At 37.1% G+C, this 17,505-nt stretch overlaps 1 protein-coding gene across 10 annotated transcripts in view; it reads left to right on the forward strand.

The window, feature by feature from the left end:
• Positions 1 to 17,505, forward strand: part of MLIP (muscular LMNA interacting protein) — a 256,749-nt gene that overhangs the window by 52,155 nt on the left and 187,089 nt on the right. Inside the window, exon 2 of one of the 10 annotated variants that reach the window (XM_019668102.1) lies at positions 10,295 to 10,350. The exons of the other annotated variants lie outside the window; for them this stretch is intronic. The gene's annotated coding sequence lies outside the window, so the exon portion shown is untranslated. The remainder of the gene's footprint in view (positions 1 to 10,294; positions 10,351 to 17,505) is intronic. 10 annotated transcript variants of the gene reach the window in all.

Raw genomic sequence — 17,505 nt, forward strand, 5'->3', positions numbered from 1 at the left:
TTAAGAACTGGCTTGGGACTACAGAGGGCCCCGGTTCTGATCCCACATATGAGGGCCAGTGACACTGCCCTCTACAGCTAAGATACTGAACAGCAGCTCAACCTGGAGCTGGGTTCCATGAGTCGCCGGCAACGGCATAGGCTTAAAAAAAAAAAAAAAAGAAAGTCTTACTTCATGAGCCACGTGTTGTAATTTCAGAGTAGAAAGACCCTCCCATTGAACTGCACTTCCTATGATTTAGGCATTTGTCTTCCCTGCTTCAGCATGACGCTACTTCTGCCCACCTAAACTTTGCCACGTTCCAAATGAAATGAAGCGCTGGTTTTGGTAGTGCCCATTAGTAATCGTTTACTGGAGGTTCTCAGCATTCTGTAGCTTGAAGTAGTCTGTGATGTACCTTGAAATGCCACTGTGACACTTTTTGAGAAGTCTTAAGCAGAGCAGAAGCAAAGTCTTGTCTGAATCTGCCATCCAAAGTAATCTTGCTGTCTTTCCCTCTGAATATTTCATGTAAAAGTATTGAATGATTGACTTTATGCTTTGCTTCCAAAGGCATGAGTAACAAACAGCCCATAGACGCAAACAGATGCTTTCCAAGCATTCTTCTTTTTCTTCTCCCTCCGGGGCTGCTATTGACTTTGTTAGCTTGTGGTGGGCACTGTAGCCCGGAAATGTCTGGAGAATTTTGCCATCCCTCCATCAAGCTTGCCACACATTATTAGAGGTCCAGTGGCAGCAATCATCACTCACTCCCTCCTGCCAGGAGGAACTCAATCTTTGCAACTATTGCTGTCACAAGGCCTGTGTGTTGGACATATCAAATATTTAATGTTTCATAGATCAGAGGTTGGACTAGGACAGGTTTTATTTATCAAAATGGCAAGGAGAAGATGGGAGCTTTCTAGTTTTTTCAAATATATCATAAGAGCGCCCCAACTTTCAGAGCCCTGTATATTTAGGGAAAGGAGAAGGGGTGAGGCATGAGTTGGGATCCAAGAAACAGTGGGAAATCTTTAAATCTCTTTGTTTCCAGTCAGTTGGACCAGAAGTTAAGTCTTGGCAGGACTCCTCCAGCAATTAGCATATCTATAGAAACGCAGGCTGGAATTAAGGTCTTTGTAAGGGAAAGAAGCATTTCACCCTGTTACACAACTGCTCCCCTGCGGCCTTGTCCAGCTTCCAAACTGTGTCCTTCTCTTCCAGTTGTGCTGGGCCAGAAGCCGGGGTAGGAGGGCTGGGGGGAGTGGGACTTGGAGCTCCTTTTTGTAGCAAGTTGACTCTGCCTCGTACATCTTGACCACACCCATGTATCAGCTTTCAGCTTTCCATAGTTACTTCTGCAAGGACATTCCATTCCCATACCCACTAAACTGTATTTTTAGGACGATAGTTCCAATTTTAGAAGTCAAATGGGCTTTGTGGATTTGATTGCAAATTTGTGCACATTTTACTATATTACAGAAAAACAACACAAAGCAGTTTGCAAGTAAACTTTCAGTTTTGGTTAATTGAGAATTACTGTAGCTCGCTTTTCCTTTGGTTAGTCCTAAATGCACATGTTTTAATCAGTTTTTGTAAACCACTAAGTTCAAGGACGATAGAATAGTGGTTCTCAAATTTTAGAATTTCCTAAAGGCTTGTTAACATAGATTGCGGGGCCTCATCTCCAGAGTTCCTGATTTAGCAAGTCTGGGGTGGGGCCTGATCATTTGCATTTCTAATGAATTCCCAGGTGATGTCCTGCTGTGGGTCCAACAGCAGATTTTGAGAACCACTGGCCTAGAGGACAGGCCACAGATCTAAAGTTACTATTAATCTCTGTTATTCCTAATATATTTTGAATCTCAGATTTTCACGAGAGAGTGAATTTTTAATTCCTCTAGTAAAGACACAACTAAATGGAGATACATGCAGGCTCCTTTATAACATATTTAATCACTAATTTTTAGGCTTACTATCTGATATTAACTCCACAATTTATGATGAAAACATTTCATTTCATAAGCTAGCAATAAACTGGCTACTATTCATGAATTCATATTTTTAACATGTACTAAACCAAACTTAAGTTTACTTTTTTTGTCACTGATTTTCCTCCCTGCCATTTCTTTTGCTTTGGGGCCACATTTTCTTAAATAATGTTTTTCAACAGTTTTAAAAACTAAATTTCCACTCGGTTGTTATCTTGTTAGTTTGAAGTTAGGTGTTTTTTGTTTTGTTTTGGGCTTTTTTTTTTTTTCCCCCAGCACTATTGATAAATGGCTCCCAGTCTGTGCCTGCTGTGATAGGTGGAGAAATGTAATTGATTGTTATGGGAGTGTGGAGTGCTCAGCTCTGTGACCTGCCTACACTTTGCAGATGTGTGAATTGAATCAAATGGGTGAATTCTGTTGCTAACCACCACAAGCTTCCAGGCTTGGTTTAGGAGGTGAACGGGCACAGCATTGCTTTTCTTTTCTTGAGGAAAAATGAAATCAAAGCCATAACATGTTTTGTGTTGTTTTTTTCTTTCTGTTGGCTCTTGTGTTCTTTTTCAATAACAAATTCCTTTTGATCACAGTGCAGGCATCTTTTTGTTCAGTTGTCTTCCTGAAATAGTCATAATTTTGATATTTGGGGTTGAGGAGGTTTGTACAGAAGTGAAAGTAGCCTGGGTTTGGCCTAATTTGTGCACATTAGTGGGGGAGTCTCTTTGTTCCAGTGTTGCTACTGGAATCTTCTGCATACTTAAAGTATCCACACTACTGGGGGAGCAGAGTGGCATCAAAGAATGAGCACAATGTTGCGGACATCAGTCTTAAGTTCAAAGCCCCACTGTGTCATTTGTTAGTTTTACTACCTTGGGCAAGTATTCAGTTTCCTTGTCTGTAAAATAATATGGAGCCTGCAGGCTGTGAGGGATTAGAAACATTAGATGTAAAACACCGGTACACAGTAAACAGCCAATAAATGCTAAGTTATTATTATAGGCAGAACTTCTTATATTTGCTCATACATTTCAAATTTTCTGATTTCTTCATTTGCAAAAGCACAGCTGCTAAATTTATTTGAGGACAAAAAAAATCCTAAATCCCTGAATAATTATCAGGAATGCCTATGTGCCTCTTACGGAATTTTTAGCCAAGGTGATTTATGCTTATTTGTCCTCACTTTTGTCTACTGTGTGGAGACGAGTTTGTAATTGGTTTGTTGAATTTTAACAACCACCGCAGAAATTTTATCAATTTGATAAAAAAATTTAAAGCAACTTTTAATTGTGCAACAGTTATAAATAGGATTGCTGTTATGAGCCTGAGAAGTGTCGAAAATCCCTACAACCTTGCCGAGCACATGCCGTTTACTCAATACGTGTTAGTGATCATTGTTAGTAACTAATATTTAGAGATTCATTCATACATGCTTCCAGACTGTAGATGTTTTAAAAAGTGAAAGTACTTTTAGTTTTTTTTCTGACCACTACATATATGGGTCCATAGTCAGGATGCAAGCTAAGATATCACTTAGAGGCATCTCATGAAGGGCTGTTTCCTCTTTTGTTGCTTATGTCGTCCTGGTCTCCCAGGCCACCAAGGCAGTTTTTTGAATGATGCTGCATATCAAGCACCAAAGCTGCTGCCTCACAGGTACTTCTCTAGAGACTGCCAGGTCATGCCCCCAAAGGTAAGTCCACAAATCCACCCAAAACTTGCCTTTGTCACTCAAGTGTCACTAGAGTTAAAAGTGGGGGTTTGAATGTGTATATCTCAGCATTACAGAACCATTTTCTTTTCATTTTTTGATTGACAAATGGTACAAAGGGCAGGAAGAAGTTAACTTGGGTCCAAATTAAGAATATTTTTCAGTAAGCGGGTGACTTATTTCATTGTTTTTTAGCCTACTAAAGCTTCCTGCTCTGGTGAGCATCAGCATAATACATTTTTAATCTCTCTGGAGAAGCATTTACCTCTGCGTCCACCCATCCTTTCCTCTCCTCTCCTCATGAGCTTGGAATTAGTGGATATGACAAGGGGCGGCTTAGAGCGAGGGAACCTAGGGCCCCTCACTATAATCATCAGCCTTCTCAAAGCCACTCCCAGTAAGCATAAAATCTAACTAAAAATCACTCACTGACTGTGCAGTCATCAGCCGTGTGTGGACGAGGTGTCCCTCTACCCAGTCTGAAGCAGGTTGGTGTCCCTGGGCTTTGCCTAATTGGCATTTAGCGCCTCTGCTGCTCCCCATTCCACAACCACAGTGGTGAGCATTTGGACCTGTAATTTGGAAAGACTATTTGACCATGTTTCTGGAGGACAGCATCTCTAGGCCATTGCAAGTAAGATTTAATTAATACAAATGCCAGACAATACACTCATTTTCTGAAATGAAGCATGTCTATAGTCAGTGTTTGCAAGATTTCCTGCTGGAAACTGAGAGCAGCTCAATAGATTGTCTCTGGGTGGCTCTTTCCGGCCTTCAAAGAATAAATTTTGCATAGTGTCCAGAGGCATTGCCAAAATCAAAGAGACTAAATACAATTTCATTTAAACAGCCCTGCGTGAAAAATGAACATCTCCTATATTCTCATCATAGGGACTGGCTGGTATTGTTTCTAGCCTTGATTTAGGCTAGTGTTCTCTGGGGGTGAGCATGGGATTTGCCAAAGGTTAGAACTTTAATGGATTTTTAGTTTTGAAAAGATAAACAGAGAAAGAAATCAAACTGGATTGTTAACCTGATTCTTACAGCAACTGGATAACTTTTATAGTTCTCACATCTACCAGGAGCCAAGGACTGAGGTGAAGGATCCACTGAGAAGAATGACTTTTGCATTAGACCGAGTGAGCAGAGAGCCCCTTTCATCAGATTTGCTCTTCCTTTTGTTTTGCAGGCATTTTTACATTGGTAATTATATTTTTATTTTCTGTGCTTTAGACTTCAGCCTCTCTCTGCTATGCAAAGTCTGAATGATCAAAGCTGTCATACTATCCTAATTATATCCAAAGCAGCCCCACTGGAATGATCAGTCCCCTTGACTGGTGGTAGATGTCAGTTTAGACCAGAAGTTGGCAAATCCTTTGTGTAAAGGGGCAGAGAGTCAATATTTTTGTGCCATAGGCTGGAAATACTCCACCCTGCAGTTGTAGCAGAAGAAAATATAGAAATGAATGAGTGTGGCTGTGCACCAATAAAACTTTATTTTCCAAAATAAGTGGCAGGCCAGAATTGCTCTGTGAACCTTAGTCTTAGACCCCTGATTTAGATCCTCTCTGATGAATCTATAAAAGGTAGACCATATAAATTAAAAGCTTCAATATTCAAAATAATTATGCATGTTCTTGCTTGAATGAATGCCAAACTCAACTTTTCCTTAAAAAATTAAAAAGGGCAAGGGGCTTTTAAAAGCACACTTTCTCTAGCAGTCGGAGACTGCATGTCTAATTAACATTAGGAAAAGGCACATGCCATACGTCATTGCACACAAAAGAGGTGGGACCAAGAGCTGCATAAACTCAGGACACTGATACTTGGCACAACATTTATAAAGTTTGCAAGCGAGCAAATGCTTTAAGAAGCAGATGGGTAAAGTTCAATCAAGAGCATTTATCTTCAAAATACATGGCTCAGAACATATGTTTTATTGCCAGACGTGTAGTTAGATTATTTTAACTGTCATTGAAAATGATGGACCATTTGTTCAGTAATGAAAGAACAGCTTTGCACAGGTGAAAGTGAACAGTTTTCTATATCTGGAATTCACTTTGCTGTGGTCCAGTTTGTTCTCATTTTTCACCCAGCAATTTAACAGAAAAATGGCAGGTGACCTGAATAGATTATATGCCAACATGACCTACTATCATTTTGGCAGAAATATTTCCACTGGCTCCATTTACCGCTCCTGACAGGGGGTTCTGTGTTGATCAAAGCTGCTGCCTTTGAGACACCTACTGCTTCTGACTTTCACAAATTAGGTTAACAGCGTTTGAAAATGGATGTGTAATCAATTCATTTTCTCTCAAAAAGAATGTGCGCTCATGAAATACCACACAAGTGGTAAGCAGTCAAGGTGGTTGTCTAGCACGTTTTATAACCTTGTTACAGGGCTTGGCAAGTGGAAATACAGGAGGCCCAGTTAAATTTAAATTTCAGATAGGGCCGGCCAAGTGGCTCAGTTGGTTAAGAGCTCGCTCAAGAGTTTGAGCTCTGAGCAATAGCAGTTCGAGTCCAGCCCGAGCTGAGCAGCCGCTGAGCTGCCAACAGGTAGCAGGATGGCTCAGCTAAAAAAAAAATAATAATAATAAATAAATTTCAGATAAATGACAAATAATTATTTTAGTAGAGTAGTATGTCACATGAAGTGTTGGAGACATGCTTATACTCAAAATTTATCCTAAATATTTGTTGGAATGTAAGTATACTAAAAACTCATTTGGTGTTTATCTGAAGTTTAAATTCAGTTAGGCATTCTAACATACCAGAGCATGTTCTAGTGAACAGTTTGTGCTACATACTATGTTCTATACGAATACTAATAAAATTTAAAAATGCAAGTGCTTCTGGTAGAGAATTCTTAATGCCTCATTGGTGAACTTGTCTTGGTTGAGTGTCTACTCCTAAAACACCTTTCTAATGCCAAGTGTGGAAAGAATGTTCTTTACTATCCAGGGTGTGTTTTTTAAAATTCACGATGGACAGGAAAAGTTTTAAATGATTGTTTGCGTTCACTCTGTATTTTAATGATATATTAGTTGTTGTTTCATTCTAAGCTGTATGGTATATTATTTGGAAATTAGAGCTAAGCAAAAAAAAAAAAAAATGAGAGCGAGAGAAGAAAGATACTAATACCCATAATCTCATTATCCAGAGAAAACCACTGTAAACATTTTGGGGTTTATTGGTATAGTCTTTACATATATTCATATATGATAAGTAGAACAGCTAAAATGTAGATATTTGAAAGCACTTCACCTCTGAAATGTCACCTTTACTGTTAATTTCCAAATAAACTTGCTTGGTTTTCTTCTCCCATATTGTGAGAAGTCCAGGGTGCCCAGAATATTTGAAAAAATTCACAAAAGCATGTAACCTCAGTTTCATATAACTTCTTGCTCTCCATTTCTCCTTTCATGGATCCTTAACCATCCCTCGAGCTGTCGCACTTTCTCTTTTCATGCTGTTTAATCTCGTGTTGTCCCTCTTGTTGCATTTCTACAAAAACCTCTGACGCGAAACTGTTGTATGGAGTTGACTTTTACTGAAGGTTAGAAAGTTAGTGGAGGTGGATTATACTGCATAACACAGGACGGGAAGCAACTTGATATTGAGTACTAGACATCCTGTTCCTAGACGTCTCTCTGCCATCATCAACTGTGGGACTTTTTCACGCGGACACTGGCCACCTCCCTGGCTGTAACTCCTAACCCAATACCCTGTCCCCTAAGAATTCTTCTGCTTGATCCCTCTTCTCCTCATTCTAAGCTCCGGACTACCCTTTACCCAATTGCCTCTGCTACCTTTACCTTCTTTAGACGCTAAACCTGAAAGTTCTCATTACTTTATTATACAGAGCATGTAGTAGGCAGTTTTAATCACCTCTGTGCCCTGGCCTTTCCCAGGGCTGTTAGACTTTCTCAGACAAATAGTTTATATATTTATATTCTGACATTGACAAACAAGTTAGATCAGGCCCCTTTATTAACCTTTAAAATCTATAACTAGATCTACCTGTATCTACATCTACCTATAAATTTTGCCTGAGAACAATTTATATATAAATGCATACATACCTACATACATACATACATACATACATACATATAAACATACATACATACATATAAATATTTTGGCTACCCAAAGAACCAGAAGAAACTTTTAAAATATACTTTTTCTGTAACTTGAGCCAGACCAAGTTATTCTTGGGCCAGACTTCCTTCATCACCAGTCGTCCCTGTGGGTGAAAGAATATTTCTTCTTCTCCTTTTATGCCCCACTTCACCAGTCTGCCTCACTCTGACCTCACAGAATTTGTTTTAAATGAGCTGTATTCCAACTTCACGATTCATGATTTTATGATGCTGCCTGAAGTGCCCTTCAAAACTCAAGGTAAGGGCCCATATAATATATATATATTTTCAGATTAGCATCCGTACCTCCCTCAGTCTCCTCTGTGAACATAATTGATGCTTAATAAATATTTGCAATGAGGAACCACTCACTGTGTGGAGGAGTCAATGGACTGATAAACTCTCTTTCTCTTTCTTTTGACCTCTTTCCTTGACTGCCCACTGATATGATCGAGCATTACTTAATATCAGAGAAAAGATTTGCTCTGAAAGTGAGCCGCTGTTAAACAGTGTAATTTGCAGGAGGAGCAAGGTCCTGGAGGAGGTGCTACCTTCTTAATCCTAAAACACCCCCAGTTCTCTATTGGTGGTAGTGAAGACGGGAGCCTTTAATGCGTGTGTAAATTACATATATCAGCAATTGTGTTCAGAGTTTCGGTAGCAAGCAAATTAGTAGAAAGCAGTGGAACCTCAGAATCAATGTTTGGTTTAAAGTGTTTTAATCAGAAAATTTTAAGACACCCTGACTTCTCCATGGTAGATATTTTTGATACTCATAATGACTCACAATAATTGTATTCATTTTAATTTCAGTATTCTTTATCTTGAAGCCGAACCAATTGCTCCTTTAACTGTGTTTTGTTGCATTTTTGAGCTTATTATGAGTAGTGTTTTTAAAGTAGTTTAGCTATATGACAAAGAAAAATAATGAACTTTCAATATTAATTGAAACTTTGTGTTTACTTCTTTCTATCTTATTTTTCTCACTCTTGCCGAGAGTTTACTGTCCCAGAATTACTGTTTATAATGTTCATGAGCATTTTATACTATTACATGTAATCTGTAAAATCATATATAGTTGGTTTTACATTTTTAAAAACAATACACAAATCATATCATAGTTATTCTTTTATAGTTGATTTATTTTCCCAATATTATGATTTCTAAGATATAGGTGTATTGATAGACATAATTCTAGGTAATTTTATTGCTTTGTACTATTTCACTGGAAAAATATGTCATGTATTTATCTATCCTTAAATTGACAGGCCTTTAGATTATTTTCTTAATGTTTTCCACTTTGCCTGTAATGTAAAGCTGATTTCTTGGGCCAGGTGCAGGAGTTTCTCCAGGGCATACACCTAGGGATGGGGTTGCTGGGTCAGAGAGTGTTACCCATGTTTTCCTTCCCTGGGATATTGCCTGTGTTCTCCAAAGGAGATTTACCAAGTCACCCTCCCTTTAGCTATATGTGACATAACCTGTTACTCCACATCCTTGCCAGCATTTAGTATTGCCATTTTGGTGTGTAGGAAATGATATTTCATTATGGGTTTAATTTGCATTTTCCTGATTACTAGTAAGATTGCACATTTTTTCATGTTTCTGTCATTCATGTTTCTTATTCTTTGACTTTCCTCTTTTTATAATTTGCTAATTACTCCATTTTAAAAAAATTGATTTGGGGGGCATTTAATATATATTTTTGACTTATACATTTTTGTTTTTGATATTATGTACTGCAAGTATCCTCCCCGTCTATGAATTAACATAGCATTTTTTCCATCTATGGATTAACAAAGTAGTTAATTCATCATATAATATTTTGTGTTTGTCTATCTCTTTCTCTTATAAGGCTATGAATTCAAGTGAGAGCAGGAACAGGCATTTTTTATTTTTATTTTCTTAGTCCCTGGCACATAGAGGACACCCAGCAAACCTGATTTGACTTGAGATTGCCACTTAATTTAATGTAGATGCTATTGCAAATTTGAGTTTTTTGCTTCAGGCTTTCAATTTGAAGGCATTTCTGTCAATCTTGGTCATGTGATATATACATGCATGCATACATACATACATACGTACATGTATATTCATATATATTCATATACATACACACACATATACATACATATCACTTGAAAAAGTGACACTTTTGAACCAGGTTAGATTTGTCTCTTTTATTAACCTGTAAAATAGGGCTTCCTTCAATTTCTAGGCAGTTTCTCATAGAACACAGCTAAGGTCGAGATAGGTTAACATATTCAGATGGGATTGCAATAACAGATGCATTGCTATTTCTAGTCCAGAGCTGTTGGAGAAGCAGGGAGGAAGGAGGCATAATTGCACAATGCTTTGTCATCTTTGTAGCTCATCAATAGCAGCAGCTGACACAGGCAAGTGTTTGCTAATGTTCTATTGGCTGACACTGACTTTGTCTTTACAACCACTGCTTCCTTGACATCCCCTAGATGGACACGTGGCACCAGAATCCGTGTGCAGCTGGCACCTTGGACTTGGATGTACTGTGAGTTCTCCTGGCATTGTTAGTGCAATTTCTTGTTAGTCTCACCATGTCATACCTTTGGCATCTATGATAGCTGCATATGGTCTTGTGTTTCTTGTTTCATAGCGCAGTAGTTGTGCTTTAGTTGATGTGACTTGTGATAATGGTAGCAGGTAACAGATGTTAAATTAGCTATGGACTGATGTATGCCCAAGCTTGGAATTGCTCCAGGAAAAGTTGATTTTAGTAAAACTTTCTATAATGAGAAGTAATTTAAGTAAATTGTGGATTGGACTGAGCATCATGAATTTGAAGAAATGCTTTTCATTTAAGATATAGCTGTTTCTTAAGACTAAACTTGAGGTTATGTATTTTTTTTAATTAAAAATAAAATTTTAAGTGGAAGAACTTGGGAATGTAAAACTGTATTATGATTTGAACGATTTCTTCTTCAAATATGTTTCAAAATGCAAATCTAACTTCTTAACATATTCTTATGCATTGAGATTGCAAAATACAGAAGCCACAGTTCTCGCTTTTTCCCCTTTGTCCTTCCTTAAACTTCCCTTTCTCTCTCCCTTTCTGTCTCTCATCTTTATCTCTCCCCATCCTGCCCTTTTCTCTTTTCTAACCTGGCATCCAAACACTCTTCAGGTGAAACTTAGCACTCCACTTTTAGAGTTTCATTGCCTGTTTTCCCTGCTGCCCCTCCAACAGTGTCCTGTGAAACTAAGAATTAGCCACAGTAGTGACTGGAGATAAGATTATTGTTTATGGTGCTGTACATAATTATATTTACCGTTGGGTGTGTCAAGCCTACGATGATGGAATAAAAAATGGGTATTGAATGTTCTTTCAGTTTTATTTGCCAGGCATTGCTCATGCAATCAGGGTCATGTTACCTAGATATAAGTGAAATAAAGCGTGGTGAAGAGGATTTATCTAATCCACTATGAATGCATTCCCGAGTGATTTGACTGTTTTCTCTACCTTCTAGCAGGTGGGTATGTGTACCTGTGCAATAGCTGGGAATTATTTTGTTGGGGCTAATAAGGAGAGAAAAGCATGCTTTGCTTTGCAAATGCAGGCATTTCTTTTTTCTTCTAGAATTCTTCAAATTGGGAAGATTAGTACAGTTTCATTGCCCTTTTAGCTGGTGCCCCCAGGGTAGCACAGTTGTAACTGTTCGCTGCATACCCTGTTTATTGTAAAAGCTTTTTTTATCTCAGAGTCAAGAGAGCTGTTGAATAGCAAATTTTTGTTTCAGAAATTCAGCCATTGTGAATTTCTATAAAAATTTGTCTCTGCCTCATTTATTTCTGTCTAAAAGTTATATACCTTAAGACTTGAGGTTTTTTTGTTTGTTTGTTTGTTTTAGATGATGTCAGAAGTTACTCTAGAAATGTGTTTGGGTTCTATAGCAGAGACACACTTCTTGGAGGACCCAATAGCATGAGTAGTTCTGATTTCCAATCCACTGCACGTATCCTGTTGATAGTTTTTCACTAGGAATTGCATCCATGGGAGAATTTTCATCTTTAATAAGTCAAAGGCTTCAATAAGAGATCCTTACGTGGATAACCGAGAGACATGGCCAGGTTAACTGACAGTAACTTCTCCACCCTCTCCTCTCCCCTGACTCCAATCTAATCTCACAATTTGTAACTGGCTACTGCCCCAAGTGGTATCTCTGAGAGGTAAACCTCTGAGAAGCATTGTAGGATGATGGTTAAGATCATGGTGCCATGGAGTCAGAAAGACCTGGATTTGAGTTCTCTAGCTATCATTTGCTTGGTGTATGACCTTGTGAGAAATTATTTAAGCATTTATTAAAAAATTATTAAGACTTTATTTTTTAGAGCAGTTTCGGGTCACTGCAAAATTAACAGGAATGTACAGAGTTCCTATATGTCCCCTTCCCCTCATATTTGTAGCCTCTCCCATGATCATTTTCCCACCTGGGTGGTATGTTGTTACAATTGATGAACCTATATTGACACATCATAATAACCCAAAGTCCATATTTTATCTAAGGTTTCAGTCTTGGTGTTGTACTTCTGTGAGTTTGGACAAATGTATAATGACATGTATTCATCATTATTGTATCATGTAGAGTATTTCCACTGCTCTACCCTGTTCATTCTTTTCCACCCTCCCCTAACCCTTGGCAACCACTGACTGTTTTACTATCTTCATAGTTTTGCTTTTTGCAGAATGTCATATAGTTGGAATCATACAGTATGTAGTCTTTTCAGGTTGACTTCTTTCACTTAGCAATATGCATTTAAGGCTTCTCCATGACTTTTCCTGACTTGGTAGCTCATTTCTTTTTAGTGCTCAATAATATTCTATTATTTGGATGTGTTGCAGTTTATTCACCTACTGAAGGATATCTTTGTTACTTCCAAGTTTTGACAATAATGTATAAAGCTGCTATAAACACCTGTGTGTAGGTTTTTGTGTAGATATAAGTTTTCAACTCCTTTGAGTAAATACCAGGTAGTGTGATTATTGGATCAGATGGTGAGAGTATGCTTAGTTTTGTAAGAAATTGCCAAATTGTCTTCCAAAGTGGCTGTACCATTTTGCATCTTTAGCAGCAATGAACAAGAGTTTCTATTGCTTCATAGCCTCACCACCATTTGCTATTGTCAGTGTTTTGGATTTTGGCCATTTAAAAAGGTATGTAGTGATAGCTCACTGTTGTTTTAATATACATTTCCCTGATGACATGTGATGTGGAATATCTTTTCACATGCTTATTTGGCACTTGTATATCTTTGGTGAGATGTCTGTTAAGGTGTTTAGCCATTATTTGATTGGGTTGTTTGTTTACTTATTGTTATTGTTGAGTTTTAAGTGTTCTTTTTATATTTTTGATAACAGTCATTTATCAGATGTGTCTTGCAAATATTTTCTTGCAGCCTGTGACTTGTCTTATTTTTTGACATTGTCTTTTGCAGCACGAAGCTTTCAAGGTTAAGTCAGCCTTATCTTTTTTTATTGATTGTATCTTTGGCATTATATCTAAATGATTATCACCATATTTGAGGTCATATAGATTTTCCCATTATCTTCTAGGAGGTTTGTTTTACATTGAGGTCTGTGATCCATTTTTTGAAAGGGTATAAGTGCTGGGTCTACATTCTTTTTTTTTTTTTTTTGCATAAGGGTGTCCAGTTGTTACAGCACAGCTTGTTGAAAGACTGAAAGACTGTTGTTACTCCATTGTATTGCTTTTGCTCCTTTGTCAGAAATCAGTTGACTATTTACGTGGGTCTATTTCTGGGCTCTCTTTTCTGTCATGTTGATCTATTTCTCTAGTCTTTCACCATTACCATACTGTTTGATTAGTGTAGCTTTATAGTTAAGTCTTGAAGTCAGGTAGTGTTAGTCCTTTAACTTTGCTCTTCTTCAATATTGTGTTGGCCATTCTGGGTCTTTTGTCTTTCCACATAAACTTTATAATCATTTTGTCAATATCCATAAAATAACTTGCTGAGATTTTCATTGGGATTTCATTGAATCTATAGATTAGGTTGGGAAGAACTGATATCTTAACAATTTTGAGTCTTTTTCTCCAAGAATGTAAAATGTCTCTCCATTTATTTAGTTCTTTGATTTTGTCCAACCAAATTTTGTAGTTTTCTTCATATAGATCTTGTACATATTTTGTTCGATTTAGACTTCAGTCTTTTTGGTTGCCAGTGTAAGTGGTATTGTATTTTTAGTTTAAAACCCCACTTGTTCATTACTGGTCTATAGAAAAGCAATTGACTTTTGTACGTTAAGTTTATATCCTGCCACCCTGCTATAATTAATTGATCAGTTCCAGTTTTTTTTTGTAGATTCTGTCTGATTTTATACATGGAATATCATGTCATCTGTGAACAAGACAGTTTTATTTCTTTCTTCCGAATCTGTATACCTTTGTTACCCTATAGTCTATTGGTTTTTGTTTTAATTTTTAAATTTTTTAAATTAAAAAAAAATTTTTTAAGTATGAACTTTTATTCCCTTGCACAGATTTAGATTCCCCCACCCTGTCCTCTTCCAAGACATCTTGTCAAAACAAATTAGTTTAAACCACCCAGTATGATTAGTATCTATCACCCAATAATTGTCTGTACATCTAAAATGAAATGATAGTTAAGTTGTATTTTGGCTTCAAGTTAACAGAAGGTTCATTGCAGCACTTTGATAATTGATATTTGTGATTTGTTTAAACTAAGGTAAGCATATTTTGTGCTAAAATTGTTTTAATATTCATATTCTTTTTATGTTTTTATATATTTCATTTTAATTGATATTAAAAATATCAAAGCTACAGAAAAGTTTCAAGCAATAATAATTTGATGAAAAGCGAATACCCTTCATCTAGATTCACCAATTATTTAACATTTTGCCACATTTGCTTTATCTAACTTCTATCTATCTATCTATCTAATCTTCTTGTTCATTTTTCTTAAACCAATTGAGAGTAAATTGTGCACATCGTGACGTTTCATCCCTAATACTTCAGCATGGATTTTCTAAGTATAAGAAAATTTTCTTATATGACCCTATTACTGTTATCAAGTTAAGGAAATTCAGCATAGGGACAACACTGTATTAACATTCTCCACAGCTCCTACCCTGCTCCCAACTCATCCTTTCTTTTGTGGAATAGTGCAGAGCTAGTGCACTGGCCTTTGTGATATTGTGCTTTATAGCGTTGTTTCTTTTCAATCCAGAATGCAATCCATGGGCATGTGTTATATTTAGATATCCTGTCTCTTTGGTTTTCTTTTTATAGGACATTTTCTCAACGTTTCTTTGTCTTTCCTGATACTGACATTATGAAGAGTACAGAACATATATTTTGTAGCACTTCAATTTGGGTGATTTTTGCTTGTTTTCTCATGATTAGATTAAGGTTATTATTTTTGGCCAGAATGAAATATAAGTGGCACATTTGTCTTATATCAGAAGGCATAGGATTTCAGTTTGTTCATTTATTGCTGATGCTAATGATCACCAGATTAAGGTGGTATGTACCATGTTTGTCTATTGTAAAGGTATCTTTGTTCTCTTTGCAATTAGTACATAAGCTATGAGGAGACACTTTGAAACTATAACAAATCTGCTTCCAAACAAACTTTCATCTAATGACTTTCTCATCCACTGAGGAGTCTTTCCTGAATTGTTTATTATAATGAGGGTTCAAAAATTGTGATTTTACTAACTCTAATATTGCTTCTATTTTTAGTTGGCATTCTAATGCTGAGAACTTTCCTTACCACATCTATTCATGTGTGTATGTGCATTTTTAGTATCACTTTGTAGTTTTCTTGACTCAACTTTGGAATCAGTGATTTCCTCAGACCTGGTCCATTTTAGGGGAGTATGGCATATAGGAATCAAGATTTGGGTGCCAGATGTGCTTATTGCTTCTGAAATGTCATTGCTTCTATGTCCTTGGCAGACAAAGCTAGGAAAAACAAATGTTTCTATCATTAACTCTAATATCCAATAGATCAGGGTTCCTCCTCATCTCCTTCATATTTGTATCTTCTTCCTCCCACAGTGAAGGATCTATAACTGCATACTAACTATGGATTAATCTTACAAATTTAATATTGAGAAAAACAACCCAGACTCAAAAGAGTTCATAGTATGTGACTCATTCATATAGAGTTAAAAAGCAGCCAGGTGATAGTAACCTATGCTGTTAGAAGCCAGGAGACTGGTTACCCTTGGTGAGGTGACAGTAATGACTAGAAGGGAGGATGAGGGTGCTGGTGAGGTGCTGTGTTTGAATCTGGCAGATGATTGTAGAGGTATATTCATTTTTTATAAACTCTTCGAGCTGTACACTTACATTTCATACATTTTTAGGGTATGTAGTTTAAACCTCAAAAGTTACTTGTATTCGTTTCTTTTGTTTTCCTTGTGTGGCTATGTTGTCGAGTCTATATCTGATTAGCTTAATTTGTTTTTGATCATATTCACTTTTAGGATACCCTCTATTATTGTTGATTTAATTTCATCTTTTTGAATATGTAAGACATTAGCATGAATTTGAAAGTCAAAACTATGCAAAAAAAAGTACTTTAAGAACTAACTCTCTCCAGTATCTCTCCTGCCTTTTGCCTTCCTTCCCCACTGTAATCATTTATGCATTTCTGCTTTATTATTTCTTGTTATCTCTTCCTAATATAGCAGCCAGAATGATCCTTTCAAAGCACAGTGAGATCATGGTATTGTTTTCCTCCCAATATTTCAGTAGTTTCCCATCTCTGAATACAAACCAAAGTCCTTACCATGGCTGACAAGGCTTAGCAGCCTGGTCCCCATTCTCAAGCAGTATCTGCCTCATCTCTTCTGTCTCTTCCCCAGCATCACTCATTCTCAGCCACACCAGCCTCTGTTCCTAACACATGACAGATATTCTCCTATCTTTGGGTCTTGGCTTTTGCTCTTTCCTCTTCTTAGACTAGTTTTTTCTAGATATCTGCATGGTTTATTTCCTCATTTCCTTCAAGCCTCTTCTTAAAAGTTGCCTTAAAGGAAGCCTTTCCTGTCCAATTCTATTTAAATCTATTTCACTCCCATCTCTATCTTCTGGTACTCCCTAGCCACCTTCCATGCTTATTTTTTTTCTCAGCCCTATCACATTCTAATACATAACATTTATTCTATTGTCTTTCTGCCTCTAGAATAGAGGCTCCAGGAGGGCAGAGAGATTTTTGTGTGTTTAGTTCACTGTTGTATCTCAAGGACCTAGAGTAATGCCTGGCATGTAGCCAGTGCTCAGATCAATATTTATTGAACAAACCATGAATGAACGAACCTCGTTGAGGAGAAGCAGTAAGGAATAGCCTTCGGAAGGTCCATGCTTATATGGCATCAAAGCTAAACCAATACACTGTGGCTGCAACATTTTTGCAACTGTGAGGGTGAAGGGTGGGGGGGGGTGTTACAAAATTTGCCTTAGGTACTTAAACTGTTGAGCAGGTGGAAGCTTCAAATTAATAGCAAATAGCTTTGGGTTCAGATTGTGTTTCTATTGATAAAAATAAACTGAATGAATTCATTAAGGTGGGTGGTTTCATGGAGGGAAGGTGGTTTAAGTAAAGGAAATGTTATTTGAAGAAAAAAAAGAAAGGAAAACAAAAGGAAATCAGAAGGAAAAAA

The sequence above is a fragment of the Hipposideros armiger genome, unplaced genomic scaffold, assembly GCF_001890085.2.
Source record: "Hipposideros armiger isolate ML-2016 unplaced genomic scaffold, ASM189008v1 scaffold_516, whole genome shotgun sequence".
Lineage (NCBI taxonomy): Eukaryota > Metazoa > Chordata > Mammalia > Chiroptera > Hipposideridae > Hipposideros > Hipposideros armiger.